Source organism: Chroicocephalus ridibundus, chromosome 5, assembly GCF_963924245.1.
Source record: "Chroicocephalus ridibundus chromosome 5, bChrRid1.1, whole genome shotgun sequence".
Classification (NCBI taxonomy): domain Eukaryota; kingdom Metazoa; phylum Chordata; class Aves; order Charadriiformes; family Laridae; genus Chroicocephalus; species Chroicocephalus ridibundus.
This window is the reverse complement of record NC_086288.1, coordinates 33196738-33210463: the sequence shown is the minus strand read 5'-3', so window position 1 is coordinate 33210463 and position 13726 is coordinate 33196738. Positions and strand designations below refer to the sequence as shown.

Sequence of the window (13726 nt, the reverse complement as noted above, 5' to 3'; positions counted from 1 at the left end):
AGGGGTTTCCAATGCGAGACTCTCGGCTCGTTTATTCCCGTACATCCACCCTCCAGCTGCATCCTCAGACAGGGCACAGGAATGTGCTCGCTGAGTATTCAGACACACCATATTGCAGTAGCCCATAAACAATCTGCCTCCAGGATTAAAAACATCAAATTGGTAGTTAAGTCTAAACGCTTTATTTTTTACTTGGGTACATCTTTACTGTTGTATAGGCATTCAAGGTCTGCCACAGGTTGGTTTGTGTGACTGCTGAAGAGCTAAAAACTAATGTGCTTTTGGAAATACGGAGCTGATGTTTTATACGAAGACCTAATCCTTTGTCTTCCTGAAAAAGCACTGGTGATCATCCACGTATAGCTTTCCAAATTCTTGCCTATGTGACCTCTACACCATGGATATACAGAGATAATGTATTGAGGGGGCTCATAAGTTTTTGCGTAATTTTTCCCAGGATGTTTTCCCAGCTAGATTCCTCCTACTCAAGATCAAACTGAAAGTCTGTGTGGAAGAATATCAGTAACTGAATGAGCTTTTTTCTGGGTGTTGCCAAGATGCTAATTACAGATTATAAAAAACTATTGAATAATATAAAATACATGACATATTCTTCTGGTTTTGATATTAATTCTTATTCTTTGACCAATGCTTAAAGTTTAACTAGATGTTCTTACTTGCGGATATTTTTTTTGATTTACCAAGCTAAAGAAGTTGAGAAACTGATATTTTCTCTTCTATAAAGTCAGTATTGATGGATGGGCGCCTGAAAAATGGGCATTTCAGGAAGGGAGTTAGATCTACAGCAGAAGCAAAAGGGAGAATTCGGGAAGGGAGTGCTGGAAAGCTGGCATTGTTCTCTCTGGGTGAATAGTACCGAGCAAAACCTGTGATATGGAGTGCCTGTAACAGCTGTAAGGACGGACTGCAGGGTCCTTAGTTTATCTGTGCTGGAAGCCTTTTCATTAACTGGTCTTGTAGGTGTATACATCTCTTGATGTATACATTTGGACATCCTACATTCCTCTGCATCTCAGATGATGCCTACCTCTTTTTTTTTTTTTTTGTCTTGTGTGTGGTCTTTGTCTGCAAAGCAGAGAAGTTACTGCTCACTAAATGTACGAGGAAAACTTTCATAATTCCATACTAACCGAACAACTTTAGGCGCTATTTAGGCCTAAGGCAAACCTAATTAATGAGACTTAAATGCAGAACTTGCTCAGCCCCCCAGGTTCAGTGGTATTGTGGAAAGCTCCTGCTGTGATGATGCATTAGAGTCACTGATATGATAAAATGAGGCATACATTATTCTTTTATAAGCCTCTATTTTCTGGTACAGAATACCACCTTCAGACTATGTTTTGAACGCTAACACTCAATCTGTTTCAAATAGAAATACAGTTTTCCCTTTCGGCAGGCTTCCTTCCTATTCCCATTTTGTACAATGGATAAATAACAAGGCTGAAAAGAATGCTTGTCAACTTCCATTTTGCCAAACATGTAAATGTTATAAAAATAACCTTTAAAAAAAATCCCCAGACAATCAAAGTATTTTTGCAATTTAAGTACAAAGATTACAACGCTGGCCAGACAAATTACAAACAAATAAACGCTTGTAGCCTGGAGAACCAAAATATTTTGCCATGGGGAATCCTCCAAGTGAAGGAGCTTGGAATGAAAAGTAACGCTGACTTTATGCAGACTTATGTTGTGCAAATAAAAAGGCACGCAAACACACGAGGCAGCCCCTGGATGCTTTTATTAGCTGCTGTTTGTAAAAAATATAGTGGCCAAGCCCTTTGGAGTCCTTCAGATTTACATACCCATGTGGAGCTTCTGTGATTACAAGGGAGAACCAGGCGTTTGCACACATACTGCAGGATCGGACTCTCAGCCAATGTGCACAGATTTTACTGGGAAAATATCCTTCTGAGTTAGGACTGTTAAATTTTTCACCACTACAGGTTTGACAGTGAAACATCAAAATAAATAGATTTATGCTTATGTGAAACTGCATTCTCCAGTTACGGGGTATTTCTATATGAAAGTGTAAACAAACTTATACCACTAAGGTAACTTGTATGAATATTAGACCTGATAAGGTTTTAACTGTTTTGATTATACCCATAACAGTAAAGCACAAAGCTTGCATATCGGCAGTGCTTAAAATAGGGCTACCTAAAAGAAATGTATTCACAAAACTGGTTTGTTAAAGAGAAATCATTTTGCTGCCCTTCTGTGGTGCAGTTGATATACATTCATTAGCATCGCAATTTTCAGCAATGGACAATGACAATACCTGTGTTAACTGTTTGAATTTGTTTGTAAAGAAATCACAAAGCCAAAACTGAGCTGTTTTAACAGACTAAACAGGGAGTAAAGCGAGGGCAGGAGGATTGATCCTTTTCTGATGCCAGACTGGAGGTTTTTCATCAAGGGTAAAATCCTCTCAGTTACCTCACTACAGAGATAGTCAAACAACCTTTCTGTGTTCAATTTAACAAACTAACCTTTGAGAGTGTGAGGAGCACTTCTCTTTTTGATTTAATAGAAATTCTCCATTTCTAATTGTAATTGTTCTCTCTGGCCTCAGTAGTGAAGGTGGTTATCTTAAAAAGTGGTGTCATTTGTGCCATTGGCACTGAGGGAGCCCAGTGACAGAGACTATAAATCAATTTACAGCCCGTTTAAAAGCAGGCGATGAAACCCATGAACATTAATTTAAAAACTGCTTCAGATTACTATTCTTTTATGATTAACTAAAGTGGACTTCAATCTCCTTTGAGATTTTGTTGTTAGCATGATAAAACTCACTGCTTTTAACAAACTGACTGGTTTTCAGTCACAGTATTTATTCAGTACATTGTACATACATGGCACTATACAGAAAGTAGAAGGTCACTTGATTAATCCTTGCTCCAAAGGTGTAAGTGGATATGATTGTATGCAATACAAAACCAATACATATTGATTAGTGTGACAATGCTCCACTGAGCAGATGTTTCTTGAAAGGAGAGTGGAAGCAATTTGGTACAGGAGGCCTCCTTGGCCCTCTCCTGTGATGGTGAGGCAAAACAGGACCTGACCTGAGTGCTTCATGGTCACTGGGGAGTGGCAACAGCTCCAATGCCAACCTGGCGCTACTATTTAGTAGTGTTAGAGAAAAACCTTTAGTGAATTCCATGCAGCCGTACATCCCCTGGACCTCCCAAGATGCCCCGGACTACCCCAGTGCCAAGGTTAGGTCACTCTCCCAGCCTGTGGTCATGAGTCACTCCTTGGCATACTTAGCTGTCCTCCCAGAACCTGTTCCATTGAGGCTCATAAAATGCTCCTGCAAAACAGAGATGGATCTGTTTTACCCCAAAAGGACAGTTTATAGCTATGGCCATCCCCAAACTCCATGAAGTCAGCGTCACTCGTGCAGACAACCACCAAGTGTCTGGTCTGTTGAATAAGGCGGACTAATGCTTTCTCTGAGCTGAAGATGTCTCAGGAATACAGAGATGCCTGATGGGTGAAGGGCTGAGGCCTTGAAGAAGGTTACGCAGGGATACACGTTCAATCCTGATGGATGTGGCTGTTGAAACCAATTTGATCTCATGTGCCTCAGCTCCCCTTGTGCCTACCCTCGGATGTATCCACACTGACATGTGGGGGGCAGGAAAAGAGTGATAAAAGTGTGTGTGTGTGGGAAAACCAAACACATCCCTCCTATTTATTAGGAAGGAGGCAGCATTGAGCACAGGGGATCATGTGAAAACATTGGGCAGGTAAAAAGGAATGAATGCAAACTGAGGGGAATGGAAAAAGCAGACACACAATGCAAGGGAATCAGATGTGCCAGCTGTAGTGACTTTCAGGATGTTTATTTCTCAGTCAACGCAAATGTCTTGCTCCTAGTGAACCCACACACCTCTGAATCTGGAATTTCTTCTTAAGGATTAGTTGTGCTAGCAAGACCTAATGAAGGTTTCTGTGAAATACCCCATCATATAGAGAGCCTTTCTGCTGAAGTCACAGGGCCGTGCCAGTTGGAAAATGGTATGAGAAGAGAATCAGGTTACATGTGCTTGGACAGGTCCAGGGTGTGATGGCCAGAAGCGTTCCTCCTCCCATAGCTATCTACTGGGGTGTCCGTTAGCAAACTTACTTCAAAACAGGTATTGCTTGATGCTTAAGCTTATTGCAATGTTTGGGGCTTCCCCCCCCCCAGTTCATTAAAACGTGATTTAGTGTTGGAAAAGCTGCCATTATTCTGTACAACCTGCAGCTGCTCACTGTTCATCTGCCTGTGTCACTGGGCTGATCAAAGTCTGGCGGGCTTCACTGGAAGCATCTCTTGTGAGCATGCCTGGAAGCGCTGCTTAATCACAGGGGCTCACCGTTCGGGGCAATGGCAGGCAGGAGAGCTTATAGAAATGTACCAGAGAGTTGGAGTTAACCATTAGGAGGCTCTGGGAATCTTCTGCTGAATACAAGGGAAAAGGAGGAGTGGGTGAGAGTTGGAGTTCTAAAATCATGCAAGACTCCTAGGAAAACCCTGATTCAGCCAAACATGGATTCCTCTGCCTCAAACATCAAGGCTGTCTGGGCTTAATAAAGTGGCTAAGCAGACCCATAATTTTAGTTATGGCAAATACCCTACTCGTCATTGAGCCAACTCATGCGCACAGAGTTGAGTACATGCTTTTAACACTTTGCTGGGTTGTGAACGAGCGCTCAGTAAAATGATCTGGTTATGACATACTCTTGTTTGAAATTCCTGAATTGTGAAGGTAGGTACTTACGGTAACAAACATGTACTCTTCAGGTGCTCTCACGTGACATCTTTTACCTTTTTACTTTTTGATGATGGGTTACTAAAAATCTGTAGCATCATTGTGGTACTGTCATGTGCTGTATACATCAAACTTTCCTCTGTGGCTGTAGAATATTTATCTGGTTTACGTTTATTATCTGGCCCAAGAAGAAACAGAAACATCTTTAGGTTTGGTATATTACATTTCATAGAACAGTCTTGTGAACATGTTGAACAGATTGACAGAGTTATATATAAACATAATTAGATACGGTGAACTCACTTGTTTGGAAGTTTAGCATCCGCAAAGATGTATTTACAAGCATTCAGTTTCCTGGCACTTTCATACCGAACCTGACACACACAACTGCTTCTGCACTCTCACACAATTCTTATGCAGAAATTCTGCAGAACCTCACTGTTGCTGTTATGTTGTAGCTGTATTTTGTGGAAATGCGTTTTAGTCAAAATTTTTCAAAACTCTCACTGACCCCATTCTCTGTTACTCTGTATAAGCCTAATAGTTAAAATTTCTTTGGCCCCCTCATTTTCGGGATGAGCAATGATGGTACAGAATGAAGAACACACTTTGTTCCTACAGAGACTTAAGCCCGCAAAGTCTATGTATTTCTTCAGTGCATGGAGTTATGCATGTTATTTTTTTTTTGTCATATGAGGGGACAAGGCATGTCTCTACAGTCTGTCACTTGTGAATCTTCACTCATTTTCCTCAAGTGATGTCCTTACAGAGGCAAGATAGTTCACTTTGGTATGTGTTGCAGGAAGGATCCCATATAAATTGTCAAGAAAAAAACATAGAATGAAAACTCAGTCATGTTCCTTAAGTATTAGTTGCAGAGAATGTGGTTATTCCTCTGTTTTACTTTTCCCTTTCTCAGTTGAATAGGGAACTTAATTTATTACATTTAAGTACCACGTAATTGACCTCTGCCCTGACCCAATATTCCAGGGGACTCATTCCTGCTGTTAGAAAGGCGCAGACGAGGACCGCCTTTGGTGCGGAGGCTGCTGCTAAACGCCGCTTCCTCCCTCCCTTCCCAGGACGGGCAACGCGCCGGGATGCCGATGGAGCCACTGGAAAATAATGACAAAACACGCATCTGAGGAGAGGATGAGGAAGTGAAATCAGACGGCTCCGCCGCCCTACGGGAAAGGGGAGAAAAAAGGAATTAAATACAAATCCTCCAGCAGATGGTGAGTGCAAACGCACCGGAGCGGCGCTCAATCCCTCACGGGGACACTCGGACTTTCCCCCCACCCACCCACCCGTGTTCGCTCCGCCGCCCCCGCCCTGGCGCTGAGCCCGGCGGGCCGTGGCCCCCCGTCCCCCGCCTCGCCGGGGGCAGCGCCGGCAGGTGGCAAGGCGGCGGGGGGACAGGGACACGCGTGCACACAGGCGGCCCACGCCGCGCGCAGGGACACGCTCACCACCACAGAGGCGGCGGGGCCGCCCCGCACCGCACCGGCACAGGCGCGGAAGCGCCGCCCCGGCCCGCCCCCGCCTCCCGCCCTCCCCACACGCCGCCAATCCGCCCGCCGCGCACACACACACACGCACCCGGCCGCAACATGACGGACTGACCCACCGGGGTGCCGCCGCTCCGGACGGATTATTCACCCCGCAACGGGGCGGAGAGGGGGACGCGGGAAACCACCCACCCACGCAGCGCGGGGCCGGGAGGGTCGCTAGCCCCCGCCGGCGGACGGCGAGCGCCCCGGGCGCTGGAGGAGCCCGGGCAGGTAACGCGTCTCCCCCGGGCGGTACCGGGGTACTGCGGGGGAGAGCAGCCGGCACAGGCCGCGGGGCGCCGCCGGCGTGCGGGTGCCGCGGGGGTGGGGGGCGGTGGCGGTGGGGGCCGCCTCGCTTCCCGCCACCCAGGTGCTGAGGTGATGCGGGCGGCCCCTCCGCCTTGCCTGGCCTCGCCTTCCCCGCCGGCGGGGCGGCGGCTCCCGGCCGCCCTGCGCCGACCCGCGGCGCGGCGGTGGCAGCGGCGAAGGATCGGGGCTGCCGGTGCCGCAGCTCCGCGCTGATCCCCGGTAACGGCGGAGATTAGCGAGGGCGGCCGGGGAGCGGGTGGCGGGGCGGGGGACGACGACACCGGCTTTGTGGTGGGGCGGGCAGGGGCTCGGTGCCCGCAGGTGTCACCCGGTGGCCAGGCCGGGGCTGGGGCCGCGGGGCTGGAGGGGGAGGCCCGGGGCGGTGCGGGGCCCGCCGGGCCCGGCCTGCGGTGGGGCACGGCGTGGGGAGCCGGTGCCGCGGCGGCTGCGCCCCGCTCCGGGGGTCAGCTCCGGCCTTGCTGCTGCAGGTGAAGGGGAGGAAGATCAGATCCTTTTTTTGTCTGTTTTTGGCATTTCTTCTTTATTTTCTTCCCCTGCCCCTGTGGTTTTCAAGCGATCTGCTGTTACCTGTGGGGGTGACAGGGAGAGAGAGGGGGTTTCAGCCGCGGGAATGGGTAGGGCCGGGGCACTGGTGGTGGTGCGTGGCCTTTGCCGTGGGCTTGGATTTGGAGGCGGGAGCTGGAGGATGCTGCCTGTGTTGTTTAAAAACGCAAGGCACGCTTTCAAGGTGAAGCAGATGGTGATGGTTGTGCTCACTCTGGAAGAGGTTTGTGGAAATCCCGTGTTTTCTCTAGATAGTTTTGGTGTTGCTTCTCCGGCCTGAAAGAGGGTAGTGTTCACTTTTGGCAAGGAAAAGAAAGTTGGGGCGAGTTGTCTTGTAAAGGGACAGGGTAGTTCTGCTTTTCCACAGAGAAGGGAACACCCCACAGCTTTATGTCTCTGTCTTGCCTTTGAGATTGACAGCACTAAGTGTCTTGGCATAAAGAGAAACTGCAGTACACTTTGTTTTCTTATTGTGCACCTTTATAGTTGAATGAAACTAGAAGGGAGACTCAGAATCCCCTCTTATCCTTTTCTGTGCCAGATGTGTTTTTCTATCTAGCATATATTGCACTTGAAGTGCTAAACTCTCCAGGGGCATGGAGGTGGGGATGTGAGGCAAGGTCTACTAGTTACTTCAAACAATTCTCTTTGCTCATACTTAAGAAGGAGAGAAAGGAACATGTTGTAAAAGCAGCTGAGGAATATATAGAAGTGAAATATTAATGAACTGGAAAAGCTTAGATAGTAAAGACATCGCACCTAATCATTCAAGGAGGCTTCTTGTCCTCTTTACAACTCCTCATTGTATGTGTCTCTGTAGTATAACTGCAGTTGATGTAAAGGACAGCAATATTTGTATTTGTGTAGCTAAAAGTAGTAATAGTACATAAAAAAATTTTTGCGTTGGGGATCATCTCTGCAGTGGCTTGATTTAGCCACGATTTTTGAGGACAGAGAATTGTTGCAGAAACAGTAAAAAATATTCCAAGAATGTTTTCTCAGAAATGGAAATGGGAAGGGCTGACTCAGTCCTGGAATAACCCAGAGGAAGAACTAGCCTTAGAAAGGCCCCTTAGAGATACGATGATGAGACTTTTCACCCTGAAGCTGTTATTCATTTCTAGCATCCCAAACAGAGCTCATACCCTAAACAGGCAGCACTGTTTCAGGAGAAAGGTAATACGTGGCTGCACAGGGTCTGTTGGAAGTGTGTCATACAAACGGGATACTTTCTGCAAATTGGGGTTCCTTTACCCCCTGGAGTCTGGAGTGCTGTGGTCCCTGTGGTTTGAAGAACTTCCCCAGTTTGTCTTGGAGGGATACTGAGTGCTCTCGGGTGGTTTCGTGGGGGAATTTAGTTCAGTGGGAAGGTTGTCTGTCAGCCCACACGGTGAAGTCCTGTATCCCTAGCTGTAGCTCCTGGCAGGGCTTTTTGGAATAGCTGGTACACGTTGGCTTGAGCAAGGCCTGCCTTCTGGAGAGCTTGATACAGGCCTGAGTAGCAGGATAGACACAGGGAGCTGTACCAGGAGGAGGACCTGGAACAGTATGTAGGGTACGTACCTACCCTACAAGAGATAGCGTTTGGTATTTAAGTCTGTTAGTCACAGAAGATGCTGAAATAGCATCTTGTATCCTCAGGTCTAAGCATATGGTTGTGTGAGAACATGATCTCTCATGCTGCGTAAGCTGTATGTGTGTGGTTGAACTTCTCCTTCCCGATGCAAGCCTAATGCCTCATATAAGCCTTTGTAGTTGATAGCTGGACGGTGAACAATTTAAAATAAACTTGGTAATGTTTTTGTTTGCTAGATGGAGTGTTTTATAAATTGCAAGAGAAATGTAGAAATGTTGCTCCATCTAGACAAAATCCTACTCTTCCATGAAGGTTCATGGAAGATGCTATGGCTTTGTTGGATTAGCCTGGAGTAGTTGGGAGGTCAGAATTGCATAAGTCAACGTATGGTTTTTATGCGTTGTTGGGAATTATGCAGATACAAGTCACTGAGAAAAGTATTTTGCCAAAATAAGCTTAATGGTAGATTTGGAAAAACAAAAATCTGCACATTCTGAAGACATGACATTTTCATGGAGTTTAGGTTCCTGGATTGTTTTCGTTGTACTTCTGGAGGTGTCCTAATATAAAGAGGCTGTGCATTTATTAGGGGTTATGGACCTTTGAGGCAAGGTAACAAATGAAACCTTTACAGTTGTTTTTCTGAGGTCGATTAATACAAGTAAAGCATGAGGTGAAACAGCATTTGTTTGTCAGTGAAAGTATTACTGGAAAAGATAGCTTATAGGCGCTTTAAGTCAAATCAATAAGCAGTGCGTGCTTTATTTTTGGAATAACTACCAGCTTGTTAGGGGAAAGAACTGAACTATATTCTCTATCTTGCAGAAGTTACTGCTTGTTACGAGATTCAGGGCCTCAGGTCTTCCCCTTGTGAGTAGTTCTGCTGCAATTGGAGGGGCTCTTCATGGGGAGGAGGGGGAAATGAAATGTGTACATAAATAATGGCAAGTAGGGGCTGGGTTTGTTTCCTGAGAAATAACTATGCAGCTTCATCAGGTTTTTTCTCATTACTGCATTTATTTGGTTGGTTTTCTGCAATGACAGTAAACTGGGTTACCTTGATAAAGCAAATACACTTTTGTATTAGACTTTAGCTATTGAATGTGCTGGCTGTGTGAGATGGCATGTAAAATACAGAAATTGTAAGCAGTTAAAATGTGTAGCGTGGTTTGTGTTTGTGACGTTTCATGTGTATTCCTATGCTTCAGCAAGGGCCTTTAACTTTGAGATTATGGAAGGTGCTGCCATATATCTTACATGCAACTATATTAAACCTGTGTAGCTGTTCACTAGTTAAACATGTGGCTACTTGTACTTGCTGCTTTTTGGCTTGTTCTCACTGCACGGCAGAGCGTATTGCTTAGATAACGTAAACTCACACGTTCTGTGACTGAAGGCTGTAGTATCATTTCTCCATTGTATGGCAACAAAATGTTAATGTTTCTTACAAAGCCTACTGCTTTTACCTGAAATGTGATCTGTCCTGTACAGGATAGTTGTTTTATAATAAAATACAATGATAGTGTAAGGGAAAAGAAACTACATGCAGGAAGTAAGTAAAAGCAGAAAAGTCCTGGATTTGGAAAAATAAAAAAATTTTTAAAATGTGTATTTTAGTCTGTTGCATGTGTTTTGTAATTCTGCATGAAAACGTAAGAAAAAAAAACCCCAAACACCAAAACCCCAAATACACTGTTGAAGTGTAATACAAGATCTGAATGATGACGGTTTTGTATCTAAATGTTTGAAGTTGACTATAGATGGTACTATTTTTTTGCTCTTGTTACTGCTGTGAAAGGCCCTGTGGGTTTTAAGGTATGAATGTGTAATTATTTTCCTCGTAGATGGGGAAATTGAAGCAGTGATTGTGTTGAAGTCACATAGTTGTTTTGTCATAGAGACAGACCGTTGAACTGGAATATGCATCCCAAGTCCCACAGTCTTATCTTAATGACTTAACTGTGTTACTGCAGTTTTCTTTGATAATTTGTAATAGATGTGGAAACTTCCTACAGATCCAGTTGCAGAATTTGGGTGTAAAGTTATGCAGCATTTTTTTCTCTAAAGACTAATTACTAGCGGATTATTTTTTTCAGCCTAGGAGAAAAAGCTTTTCCTGGATTTAGTTTTATTGTTAAGTATGAGAGAAAGCAGTTCAGCGCTCCTAGAATGTAATGACACTTTTACATTATTTAAGGAAATGCCACTTAATTTTTTATAATGCTCTAGCATATCAGGAATTTGAGATTCAGCTCAGTCATTAATGCTTCTGAGGGTCACAGCTGTCTTCCAGTGTGAAGAACCAGTTGTGACAGACTTGTAGGAAACTTTAAAAAAATGTTCTTTGCCTATGCATTTTGATTAGTGTAAATCATTGCTTCTGAAAATATATTGGTTCTAGTGCATTTCTAGCTCTGGCTTTCTTCTCTGTGTTTGCTTCTTTCACTCTTATTTTTGGGCCTCTTTCTCTGCTTCTTCTTTGATGTGCCATCTTGATGTGATCTCTTAAAATGTTTTAATGTGAAAATAGCAGCTCTCAAGTGATTTACTGATTTTTGTATAGTACAGGGAGATTCTGATCTGGTGAGAGTGCAGAAGTATTCAACAGGTTCCTCATCTGTATGTTGCTTGTGATATAGTCTGAACCTTGTCATTTGAAGCAGAACCTGTGAAGCAATGACACCTGTGAAAATGTCATTGTTCCAATGATGTTAACCTGTCATTGTTAGCCATGCCGGCAAAATCTCAGACCCAGAGAAAGATGGAATCACCCAGTACAGCCAAAATGTGGTAGGAGGGCTGTGCTAAGCTGCTAATGGCAGCTTCTCCCCCCTCTGCCAGTAACTAAATACACCAGCATTTTTGTGCTTTGTTCTGCGTACTAGGTAGTAGCTCCAAATTCTTCAGTGTCTTCTAGCTATATTTAGTGCCGTGACTACACTGGGGGTATATTTCTGAACAGTCCCAACTCGTTTATTCATTTGTTTAAAGTGTTCTGTATTCACTTTTTACTATTATGACTGGTGAGAAGAGAGGAAGAGAAGACTGAAGTTTTGCTATCGATTCTTGGAGAAGTTTTTGGCCATTTAGGCCAGTGGCAGAGCTGGTACTGGTTTGAGTGGAAGCCTTAGTGACTGTTTTAATAGGTTTTACAACTTTAAAATATGCAGGGTGGATTCTTGATGACCAGCTGAACATATTGTGGAAATAGAGTAACAGTCCTGCCAAAAAACAAGATTGCCTTTCATTTTCTTTATTAATTGCCACTATGCTTACTACTTTAGTCTGTGCAAGAAAAATAGTGTTTATTTTGCTGTTAACACGGAAGCTTTAAATAAGAACTTAATCTATATATTGAAAGGATGAAAGTGCTAACAAGCTAACTTCATTTGCAGTATTCGTAAATATTAATGAACTGCTTTGGTAATAAAATTCTTCCAATGATATATTAATATCTTTTTTTCTTATTGCTGAAGGGAGGTGACTGGTGGAAAATAGTGATAGGGAAAAGGATATGGCTTTCCCCATACTTATTTAAAGTAAAGTGATGCTGCAAGTTGATGTACATTCTCTCAGACTCACAGACCTCTCAAATACCTTGAGAGCAGATCATGCCTTCAGCTGTGAGTGCAAGGTATCAACCGTGCTTAAAATGAGAAAGTCGCTCTAGATAATAAAATACCAATACATATTACATTTTTAATATTTCTTGATATTTAAAACAAGTACTGTTGGGATACACAGCGCCTGTAGCAAATAGCATTTGCAGATTGATATCGTGTAATGCAAACATTAGTTTCGATATGCATACAGAAGTGCAAACGTTGTGGTGTAGTTTCTTGTTGCATGACCACTTGGCTATTTGGAAAAAAACCCATGTAGTATGTGAAAGCACACCCGTATGTCTTCCAGAGGCACTCTGCAAAGGCAATCTAATTGCTCCATGTACCTTCCTTCTGTTAGAGGTTAATGAGCCGCCAGGCATCCTGGGGTGGGAGAACCGTGTGGGTATCTTCTGTTCTTTTTTGGCTTTGCCGTTTCCCAATGTAAAAGTAGGTGTGGTATAAAGAATGTGGTGTGCAAAGGTGACAGCAGGCTCTCCCCTCACTGCGAGCGGCAAAATAATGTGGTTATGTTTTGTGTGAATTCTCTAGTGTTTTGTAGCTATAGTTAGTGCAGTGATTATACTGTGGGAAGAAGACTCAAGCATCTTAATTTGTTAGTGTTTTGAACCCATTTTTTTAAAGTAGCAGCGATAAGCTCTAAGAAATGTTGGCTCTGTTAAGCCAGTGGCAAAACTGCTACTGATTTTAATGAGGCCTTGATTATAACCTTAAATAATACTTTTAGTGTCTGGTAGTTTGCTTTGTACAGCATTTATTTTTGTCAAGGACTGAATTTCAAAAGTTACTGTGCATGTACTTTTTTTGGATGGTTTTTTGTTACATCACTGAATTCTTAGTACCTCTAAAAATTAGGTTACTAAAATTTTTCTTACATTGAGTTGAGAGTCTAGAAGAATAGGAATTTCAGAACAGTCAAGCTACTACAGACACAATTAGTCTAAGTTCAGTGTGTGTGAAAATAAACTCTTCTGTACCTATAGGCACGTATTCTATAGTAAGGGTAATTATGCAAGGGCACAATACCAGGTGGGAAACAAGGCATTTAGAGTTTTTCCAAAGGCCATCTGGAGCAGAGATTGAAAAGACCAGGGATGTTAAAACGATTGCCTGGATTTAAATATTCAGAAGTTGATGAGTAATGGGAAAGTAGAAGGAAAAATAAAAGATTTGGGAAAACTATATTTCAAAATAAAATTGAGAAGAGAGTTGCAGAAAACACGGATATGGGATAGATGAGGGGAAATAAAAGGAATAGAGAGAAACTAGTTTGCCAGCTCTTAAGAGTTGACACCACGAATGGTTTCTTTTTATCTGCTACTC

At 43.6% G+C, this 13726-nt stretch overlaps 1 protein-coding gene across 5 annotated transcripts in view; it reads left to right on the top strand.

Moving 5' to 3' along the window:
- Nucleotides 1-5063: 5063 nt before the first annotated feature.
- The window catches only part of CCSER1 (coiled-coil serine rich protein 1), a 695226-nt gene continuing 686563 nt past the window's right edge, over nt 5064-13726 (top strand). For 3 of the 5 annotated variants that reach the window (XM_063336572.1, XM_063336576.1, XM_063336577.1), the window contains exon 1: nt 6357-6562. The gene's annotated coding sequence lies outside the window, so the exon portion shown is untranslated. Of the gene's footprint in view, nt 6017-6356; nt 6563-6743; nt 6860-13726 lie in introns of those variants that run through there. The other 2 variants (XM_063336575.1, XM_063336574.1) reach the window with 2 other exon arrangements.